This window comes from Anabrus simplex, chromosome 11 (genome assembly GCF_040414725.1).
Source record: "Anabrus simplex isolate iqAnaSimp1 chromosome 11, ASM4041472v1, whole genome shotgun sequence".
Classification (NCBI taxonomy): Eukaryota; Metazoa; Arthropoda; class Insecta; order Orthoptera; family Tettigoniidae; genus Anabrus; species Anabrus simplex.
In genome coordinates, this window is record NC_090275.1 from 129829767 (window position 1) to 129841092 (window position 11326).

An 11326-nucleotide genomic window follows, 5' to 3' on the forward strand; every position below is an offset into this window, starting at 1 on the left:
CACTTTTATTAAATTCTACATTCATTGTATTCCAAATTAGCAGTGAAGAGGGGGTTTCTCCTCTGGCTTGGAGGAAAAATTTACCTCCAAGTCAGACAGATTTTTCCGCCGCCAGTGTAGTGAATTGAGATTTTCTGACTCATCGGGTACTCCTAGGAAACAGATTAGTAAAAGGGCATAGTTTTTGCCCAGGGAGTCTCCACCATTCGACACCCCGCCCGGCTGAAATAAGACGAAGTGTGTTCACGGATCACGGCTGTCTGCGGCTTGGTCATTCCAGCTCTGGAACTTTGGACTATTAAATCGGCAGCGTAGTACTGTTCGCTAAAAGTGAAAAAATGAGTAGTTTTTCATTTGACCGAGTATTTTGTGTGAAAGCATTGCTTTTAATAGCGCCATTCCTGCTGACGTCATTGTAATGACCTATGTTAATTTCAGTTAGGAAAACTACTAAGACGGTCTTTCTGAGGATGTAAAAAGGCAGGTGGAGAGTGAGTGCCTGCCATTATAATGAAAACTCCCAACCTGATTGTGACTGATGGTAGGCAAGGGAGCTTACCATTACAATGAAAATTCCCTAACCCAGTCTTCATATGATAAAAGACGTTTGGTGACTTCCCCGTCGCGTTTCTAGTGTAACGTTAAGTGCTATGCAATTTAATACAATCTTGCCCACAACGTGTACACTACCTAACCTAGAATTCTGTATACAATGTAGAATTCCGTAGCGAAGCACGGGTACATCAGCTAGTTCAAAATATGTCGCAGTGGGATATCATTATATTGTAGAAAAATATCTTAACTAAAAATAATTTACGACGATGAAAAAAAGATGTGTTGTGTTAGGCTTAACTAGAAATATGACACTTTTCTTGAAAATAAACTATAATAATAATAATAATAATAATAATAATAATAATAATAATAATAATAATAATACTGTCACAACTTGAGATATAACTTTCTTTTCGACACAGCTGCGATGTTCCCGCTTCCGCTCCCAGACCTCAAGTGAGACGTGACGTTATTCAAGATAACAGCCAGTCGTGATTCTTCCGGCGGAAAAACGGCCAAGGACCAAGGGAAATGTCTAACGCCTTCTCTCTGGCCTGGAGATTTGGCGGGTTTGGAGAGTTGAAGGAGTTGGAAGAGGGGAAAACGGTGATATGTTTGGTGGGGGTGTGTTGGAGGTTTGGCCTCTTGGCTAAGGGCAGTGCTGTTCTTTAGTGCTTTATTAAATAGGTGTACATACATGGATGTATATACAAAATACATAGTGTTTTATAAAATATACATAGTGTTTTATAGCCAGGTTACGTACTGAGGGGTTTCGCTGGGATGTCAAAGAATGTGGTGTCCGAGGATGTGGTACAGGGATGAGAAGTTTACTAGAGAGGCGAGCAGGAGGTTTAAGAAGTGAGGCGGAGGAGGGTGGTGGTGGGTGGTTTATAGGTGGAGTGGTGGGAGGTTTCTAGGTGGGGGTGGTGGATAGTTGCTGGGTGGCGATGGTGATAGGCGGGAGTGTGGATTTGGTGGTTGAATAGTGGGTGGTGGCCGGGAGTGTATGCGGTGACGGGGTAAGTTAGGTCGATTAGGGGTTTGGGGAGGGGAGTACGACGGTTCAATCCGGTGGTGGCGTCCGTTGAGATATACCCCTTGGTTGATGAGTTGCTGGACGTCTTTGGGCGTAGGCAGGTGTAAGCGTACTACGTACGTTGGTCCGTCGTCGTTTCGTGTTTTGAAGGCTCTCAGCACCGGAAGTCCTGCCTGCTGGAGCTCTTGAAGTATTGTTGCTATTGGTAGGCTTGGTTCCACGCCGCAGGCGACACAGCTGTATGTGGTGTTCTGGCTGCGTGGTGGTGGAGGCGTTGTTGTTGGTGGTACTTCATGCTGGCCCTGGTATGCCATCAGGGGAGAGGGGTGAGTTGTTACTGTGATGGTAGTAGGAGTGTAAGAGGTGGCTTAAATGGAGGTAGTAGTAGTGGTGGTGGTGGTAGTTGTGCAGGTGGTTAGGGAGGTGGAGGGAGGGGGCGGCTGTTGTTGCTGTTCTAACATTATTTGGGCAAGCTCCTTCGCTGAGGTCTCCATTATGGAAATATACATCATTTTCCATAGCCTTATCATAGTCTTCCAGTGATGGGTAAAATAAGATGATTTCCCTTATGGGTACGCCGTTTTCTCTTGTTCAGATGGCGGAGTAAACGCTGGTTGGACGGAGTTCCTTAATTACGTCTTCTACCGGGATTGTTGGATCGATATCACCGAGAGAGACGTATACATTATCGGGGAGGCCGACTTCCTCTTGATGTCAGGCCTATTTGCTTTTTTACGTCGGCTGGGTGCGTTGTTAAAGTTGTGGCGCTACCCGGCCGAAAAATATTTGTAGGTGTTTTTGTGGGTTCACAGTCTACTTTCGGAGTTTGGAGAGGGGATGGTAAAACGACATTACTCCCTTCTAGCGGCCAATTTTATAGATAGAGTTATGACGTGTTTCTATGTAAAAAATATGCAGTGAGGGCAACGTGTCCCACTTCTTAACACAAAAGTGCTTTTTTTACTTGTGTCACTTTTCTTGTGTACTATCGATATATGTAAGTTCATCTACATATGGATTAAACAATGTCTGGACGAACTGGTTAGCATTCAAAATTTGTTGAAAGAATCGTGTTATGAAGCGGACACCAGATATTGCGCACCAGACAGATGAAACTTATATCTAAAATATATTCTACAATTTTATCTCATCTCCTATAACATTGATATAAAATATCAAAGTATTTTTCTAAAGACTAAAGAACCTTATGTTAATGCGGTGGAACAACACACGACAAAGTAAAATGATAAAATAAATGAAGCAATACATTATATTGCATAATATTATAGAACTTCCACCTTGCAATTTCCCCTATTTTTAGGACTTCATACAATTGCGCGATGAAGTTCAGTTACAAACTCACTCAATGGCAAACTGAAGTCAAGGGCATTATTTTTCTGAATGCCACTGTTGAAGATACTGCAGAGTCTGTTTACCGGCGAGTTATCATGGGCACACGTCCTTGATTCTTCATTTAAAAATGTTATGTTATTTATGGAATTGAAGCGAGGTACACGGAAATTTAGGAGAGAAAGTAATTCAGGATCATCAAAAGCATAGTTTACAACTTTAAAAAAGAAATTTTACTGCATCCTTCCGTCTGCGAATTTCTAAACTCTCCACTCCGAAATTTAAAAGGATATCACAATAGGGTACCACACGGGGATAGCAGCCAGCTTTTTATATTGTAAGTATTTAAAAAATCTTTTTTGTAACTTTTCAATCTGATAAACATATGTTTTACACCTAGGGCTCCAAACGATGCTGGCATATTCTACTTTTGGTCTTACTATGGTATTGAACAGATGAATGCAAGTTTGTGTGTTTCTGAAGGGTTTTATATTTCTGATAATGAATCCTAGGGTCTTGTACGACTCAGTTACCACTTTCACTACAGTATATGCGAATTGAATGTAAGCTCGCGGTCGAATAAAAACCCGAGGTCTTTCATCTCGCAAATCGATCGTAAACCACTGTCACCTAGCTTGTAAGTGTAGTGGACGGGAGTTTCCCTTTTTTGGATAGTTACGGTTTTTCAATCAATCAAACCAACACTGATCTGTATTTAGGGCAGTCACCCAGGTGGCAGATTCCCTATTTGTTGTTTACCTCGTCTTTTCTTAAATAACTGCAAAGAATTTGGAAATTTATTGAAGATCTTCCTTGGTAAATTATTCCAATCCCTAACTTCTCTTAATGTCATTCCAGGCCATCTCTCCTCTGACAGCTCGGAGAAGAAATTTAGTTCAGCAGCTCGTCTCCTTTCTCCCAAGTTTTCCCAGTCCAAACTTTGCAACATTTTCGTAACGCTACTCTTTTGTCGTAAATCACCCTTTGGATTTTTCCATTTCTCGAATCAAGTAATCCTGGAGAGGGTACCATGCACTGAAACCATATTCTATTTGCGGTCTTACCAGAGACTTATATGCCATCTCCTCTACATCGTTACTACAACTCCTAAATACCCTCATAACCATGTGCAAAGATCTGTACCAGTGGCGTATGCTGCAATCAAGACATGGGCTATCACTAGACTTAGGTTACCCATTTTCGATAGTTGGTATAGTGAACGTCAAGCCTGGGTTTTGACCTGCAGCTAATGGCCATCGGAGTAGCCTGCCCTAGCCTCTGCTACTGCCAATACTCAACACCTGGCCAATGTAGATGGTAGCCAACGAATCAGCCTCCTCGTACTCTTAATTCCCCTAGCTCGGGGACTGGGTGCTTATGACGTCTTCACCATTAATTTCATCAGGTCACCATCAAGCCTTTCCAGATGCTATGTATTATTATTATTATTATTATTATTATTATTATTATTATTTATTAATCCGTTTGTCCTCCAGGGTTGATTTTTCCCTCGGACTCAGCGAGAGATCCCACCTCTACACTCAAGGCCAGTGTCCTGGAACTGAGACTTTGGGTCGGGGATACAACTGGGAAGGAGGACCAGTACCTCGTCTAGGCGGCCTTACCTGCTATGCTGAACAGGGACCTTGTGGGGAATGGGAAGATCAGAAGGGATAGACAAGGAAGAGGGAAGGAAGCGATCATGGCCTTAAGTTAGTTAGCAACCCGGCATTTGCCTGGAGGAGAAGTGGGAAACCACGGAAAACCACTTCGAGGATGGCTGAGGTAGGAATCGAACCGTCCTCTACTTAGTTGACCTCCCGAGGCTGAGTGGACCCCGTTCCAGCCCTCGTACCACTTTTTTCAAATTTCATTGCAGAGTCGGGATTCGAACCTGGGTCTCCGGAGATGGCAGCTAAACACACTAACCACTAGACCACAGAGGCGGACATTATTATTATTATTATTATTATTATTATTATTATTATTATTATTATTATTATTATTTTTCTAATTGCTTAACGTCGCACCGATACGGACAGGTCTTATGGTGACGATGGCACAGGAAAAGGTTAGGAATGGGAAGGAAGCGGCCGTGGCCTTAATTAAGGTACAACCTGGTGTGAAAATGGGAAACCACGGAAAGCCATATTCAGGGCTGCCGACAGTGGGGTTAGAACCCACTATCTCCCGCATGCGAGGTCACAGCTCCGCGCTCCTAACCGCATGGCCAACTCGCCCGGTATTATTATTATTATTATTATTATTATTATTATTATTATTATTATTATTATTTCAGTTGCAAACAATAAGCATGGCCAACAATAAAGTTTGTGAAGTTCGCATGAGCCACATAACCACGAACACTTTTCATACTTACTTAAGTTGAAATAGCCTTTGAATGGATTCTTGTTTTTCTCCTCCTGTTCACACTGTAACTGAATAAGAGTTGGGGTAGGCTCACCATTTTTAATTATCAGCAATTTATCTTCATATTTCAGTTGCGAGAATGGTTTATCCAACAACTTACAAACAGTTCAGCCATTTCACAAAAGTAACATCACAAGGCCATAGTCACGTTAAACACTATAACTTCAGATAAACTAAAATTGTTCTGAGATAGATAGATATTTATTTCAATAATTAATTTCAACTAGCCAAAGGCTCATACAGAGGAATTGTACAATGAATAATATATTCAATGGCGGATCTACAAACTCTGAATACTTACAATGATATAATCAGGCGACTTAAACCGTAAAAGTAGAGACATCATTACAGAAAGTATAAAAAAAATTAAAAAACATTCTATAGTTCCTTAATTATACTAAGATACTTAAACTACTTAGTACTACAAGTGAGTAACAATGCAACAGGATTGACAAAGCGGGGCGAGTGTTTGTTTTAAACATTACATATTTATATTTCACCTATGAAGTATCTATTCCATATATTTTCCTTTGCCTTTCGTTTGAAAGTTATTAAAGTAGGGGCAATTTTTACGCCAGCAGGAAGTTTGTTGTATGCTTGAATTGCTGACAATTTACAACTGTTCTTCCCATATTTTGAAGAGTGGGTGTGATACAAGGCCAAGTCATCTGCATGTCTAGTTTGATACCTGTGGTTGTCTGAATTGGTTATTAAAGTAGTGTTGTGAAATATTATGTTTCTTTTTCTTTTATACATTAGTAAGACAGAATTAAGCTCTGTAATTATACTGAGAAGTGGAATTTTGGTCTGAGTGTATAGGTCTTTTACTGGGGTGTATAATGGTAAGTTAAATATATTCCTTATTGCCCTGTTCTATATCACCATTAGTTCATCCAGGGAAGACTTTATACAATGTGACCAAATTACACATAAGTACTGAAAGTGGCTATGTACTAGTGAATAATAAATTTGTAGGAGGAGGTGTTTAGGGATTAAATATATTTTTAGTAACCCAGAAACTGGGGCGATTTTCTTAGTTATGTATTCAACATGGTCATTGCAGGTCCGGTTCTCATCAGTAATTAATCCAAGATATTTCACTTTATTTACCTTTTCTATTTACGTATCATTTATGAGTAATTTATCACTATTTGAGTGAAGGATTTTTTTGTTTTGAAATAAGTATGTATTTAGTTTTCTGCAAATTCACTGTCAATTTGTTACACTGGTAAGGGAGTGAGTATGTCCTGCTGCATGTTTTCTAAACCTATGTCCTTACTTTTGCCTGTATAGAAGATATTGGTGTCATCTGCGTATAATGTGATATAGCCATTTAGATTACATGAAGAAATATCATTTATATAAATGAGAAAAAATAGGACCTAGTATGGAACCTTGTGGGACACCATGGGTTACATACTTGGCAGAGCTCGAGTAATTATTCACGGTAACAAGTTGCTTTCGTCCTGTTAAGTAATTTTGAAACCAATTCAGCGCAAGGCCACGAATTCCAGCCTTTTCTAATTTTATTAAAAGAATACTATGTTCAACAGTATCAAAAGCTTTGGTAAGATCAATAAATAAGCCTGCTGCAATGTTGTTGTTATCTACGGTGGATTGTAACATTGTAATGAGATCAACAGTAGCTACTTCGGTACTAGACCTCTCCATGAACCCATATTGCCTCTTATAGAAGAAATTACTTTTGTGTAGAAAAGCCAAAAGTCTTTTCTTTACAACAGTTTCCATAATTTTGGAAACAATTGAAAAAATCGAGATTGGCCTATAATCACTTGGATTTAGTCTATTCCCTCCCTTAAACACAGGAATCACTTTAGCTATCTTTAGTTTATTGGGTATTATACCGGTAGTCAGGGACTCGTTAATGATCTCTACGCGTAATCCTATTATAGGGTCCTTTGCTTTTTTAATAGTGAGGCAGTAATGTCATCTATTCCGCAGCTATTCATACTTTTAAGGTTAGATATGATTGACTTTACTTCTGCTACATCCGATGAGTACAGGTAAAGGGATTCAAGACTAGTAAATTCACTGAAAGCCACAGTATTATGTTCAGGAATACTTAGAGCTAGGTTTTTGTCAATGTCTATAAAAACGAGTTGAATGAGTCACACAGAACCTGTTTATCAGTTATTACATTGCCTTAATTTTGAAGCGTGGTAGACGAGACATTCGTTACTTTTTTGTTATGAATGATTTCGTTCATTAATTTCCATGTCTGTTTTGGATTGTTATTATGAGATTTGAAAAGGTTTGAGTAGTAGTCATGTTTGAGTCTTCTTTTTAAGCTAGTTACTGTATTTCCACACCTGCAGTATTCTTGTCTCAGAAGCATGTTATTCTTGTGAGTAGGATGTTTGAGTTTGCATGCAAGTAGTCTCGTCTCTTCATAAGGATATGAAGGTCATTAGTAATCCACGGAATTTTCCTAGGTTTGTTTATGCCCTTTAATGTTGTATTGTATTTATTAGGACAGCTCGTATAATTGTCCTTTTGTCGTATTTGGTTAATGAATGGATCATACAATATATCTATTTGACAACTGTTCGCATGATATGTATCTGACCTACACCAGTGTTCATGTAGGTATTGCTCGATTCATTCTCCTTACACCTACTAGGTATTGCATAAATATTAGAGTGAGGAGATGTTAGGTGAGTGTTTTGGTTTGGCCTTAGCATGTCAAAAATTAAAATATTATGGTCACTTAAGTCATTATTAATATTTGATACTGTATAACATAATTCAGAATTATTCACTGATATGTGGTCAAGTAAGGTGCTAGCAGAGTCACTTATTCGGGTTGGATATGTTCTATTGCGCAGAGCAAAACCATAGCAAGTTAGAGATTGAGATACTTCCTTTTTAATTGGTCACTGGATAAAACATCATAATTGGCATCACCTAGGAACAAAAACAGCTTGTTAGGACTGAGAAATTGTTCAAGAGAACTCAGGAAGGGAGTGGCATTATTCCGGTTAGGATTGTATCCAGCAATAATGTTAATGTGATTGCAGCCTTTCCTTTTGAACTGATATCTGTAAATCTCAATCCACAACAAGCTATGATTCAACTCACATTTTGATATCAAGTTTACTTTCCAACTATGCGATACGTAAATACCCACTCCACCTCCCTCTCTACCATCTCTGTGAGCAAGTACACAATCATAATTCCTTAGATTATAGAATTTAGCTTCATTGCTAGTTATCCAAACTTCAGACTCAACCACAATATCCTCTTCACCAATGAGGAATAACAACAACTCAATATCGTCAAGCTTATTTCTGATACTTCTGGTGTTAAGGTACAAAATCCTAACCTCACTAAGTAAATTAACTGAAATTGAACTATGGCACGAGTTCACGGTAATATCCAAGAGTTTCTGCTGAATGAAATCGTCCAAACAGTTGAATTTGACTTCATAGCAACCTAGAGAAAGTTTTGGGTATCCCGTTATAAGATTATTTAAAGTAGTACTATCACTGGTCATTTTGAGGTTGAATAATGTGCCTGGATGGCATAGAATTGGTAATATCTTCCCCTTGAAGGCGTTTAATGTCCTCGATGTTCTGAATACAGATTGATCAGTGAATCTCCGATTTCCTTACGTAAATTTTGCGATCTTTAGTCCACACAAATTTATAACCATGCCTCTTCAGGCCCCTCGCCAGTTTATGTAGGTATTTATTGGTCGGAGTCAGGTGTTCGTTTGTGTAAACAGTTCTAGGGGCAGCCTGAATGCCTACCTCACTTGACTTGATGTTTTTCATCTTCTTGGCCGAAAGAAATTCTTCTTTCTTGAGGCGGCTACAAAATTTCACAAGGAGAGATGGTAGGAATTCAGGCTTTCTGGATGACACGCACCGATATCACGATCGGCCACTTCGACATCGAGTGCTTTACCGAGGTATTTCACTAATGAAAGTGGATTTTCATTCTGAACTTGTGGCAGGCCGTGGATTTCCAAATTGTTTCTTCGAACATATTGTTGTAAATCTTGGTTTTCTGTCTTTAGTTTTACCACCTCTGCTTGTGTTATTTCACGTTGATTCTCAAGATCATTTACCTTGCATTTTAACATTGCGATTTTAGACATCACCATCTTGAAATCTTCCGTAATTTTTCGAAGAGAATCTTTTACCTCGTCGAACGAGTCCGCACAAAATGACACAGCCTATTGACTCTCGCCCAGCTCCCTTTCTATTGCCTCAAGTTTTGAATATCTCTAATCACGTCATCTATTTCACTCACACACTCATTCCCATTACTAAGACATGCCGTATCGTCACACATACCACAGTACCACTTTTTCGACTTATCATCAGTAAGTTTACTGAAATCTTTCTTATTGATTTTTACACACACTCTATGATGCTTTCTACGACACTTTCCGTCACAAATTATGTAGTCATCTTCTGATTTTATAATAGAGTTGTACAAGTCACATACACACGACTGAATTAGATCCTCCATCTTCAGAGTAGCAACTGAAATATACCAATAATTTCCAACTATAAGCTACCAATAAGATGTCCTGCACATGCAAAAACAAACTCGTGATACTGTAGCACATGGGTGAACCGCATCAATTCGGACACTTCCGGAGAACTTCGAGTCTTTGGGCCTTCTCTTTCCACCGCTGTCTCTCTCGTTAGCGGCGCCGATTTGACGGACCGAAGCCTAGCACAGCTCAAGGTTAGTATCCCTTCGTTCCCCGCACCATTCCGACATTCGACAGCAAGCCTCCCGCGGTGGGTCGAGGGGAGTGGGCCGAAGGCTTGGGCTGCGATGTTAGTCTCCGATGCCTTGCTCTCAGAAATACGAGCGACGTTCTTTCTCAATGCTTTCAAGTTTTGTAAATGGAAGAATGTGTCAGATGCTTACATTATAATAAGATTTAGATTTCCATCGTTCTTGGGCTTCACTGGTAGGCACTTAGTATACGCCACTGATCTGTACCCTTTATTCACAATACCGTTTATCTGATTGCCCCAAGAATTTATTTCTCATATTAAAACCTTGGTACTTACAGTGATGTCCGCCTCCGCAGCGTAACGGTTAGTGCCGTTCTCGGGGCCCGGGTTCGATTCCCGGTACTGCCAGAAATTTAAGAATGGCAGGAGGGCTGGTATGTGGTTCAAATGGTACACGCAGCTCACCTCCAATGGGGGTGTGCCAGAAAAGAGCTGCACAATCTCGGGATGAGGACACGAGTTTACTTTACTTACAGTGATCCCCATAAGGAACTTTAACCCATCAACGCAGTCACATCCTGACTTTTCACCTCAATTCTCATCATGCCGTTGCGTGCTGTCCATCTCACAACATTGTTGATATCTTTTGGCAGTTGCTCACACATTTTTAACTTATTTAGGCCTATAAAGTATAACGTCATTCGCGAAAAACCTAACCTCTGATTCCAATTCCTTACTCATTTATATATATAAGAAAACATAAAGGTCCAATATTACTGCCTTGAGGAATTCTCCTTTTAATGGTTACTGGATCAGATAATGCTTCCCCTACTGTAATTCTAAACATATAGCTACCTATTCAGTCACCTTTTTGTCTACTCCAATCGCACTCAGTTTTGTCAGCGGCCTCCCATGATCTACCCTGCCAAATGCCTTGGATAGGTCAATCTCGACACAGTGTATTCCACCACCCGAATCTGGGATATCTTGCTGAAATCCTACAAGTTGAGCCTCAGTGGAAGAACCCTTCCTAAACCCGAACTGCCTTCTATCGAACCAGTTATTAATTTCACAAACATCTATACATATAAAATAACATGTCCTGACTGACTGAGTGACAGATTCATCATCGCCGAGCCAAAACTACTGGGCATAACGAAATCAAATTTTGCAGATACATTCGTATTAGAGTATAGGTGCTTAGTAAGGGAGAATTTTTAGACATTCTGTCGCT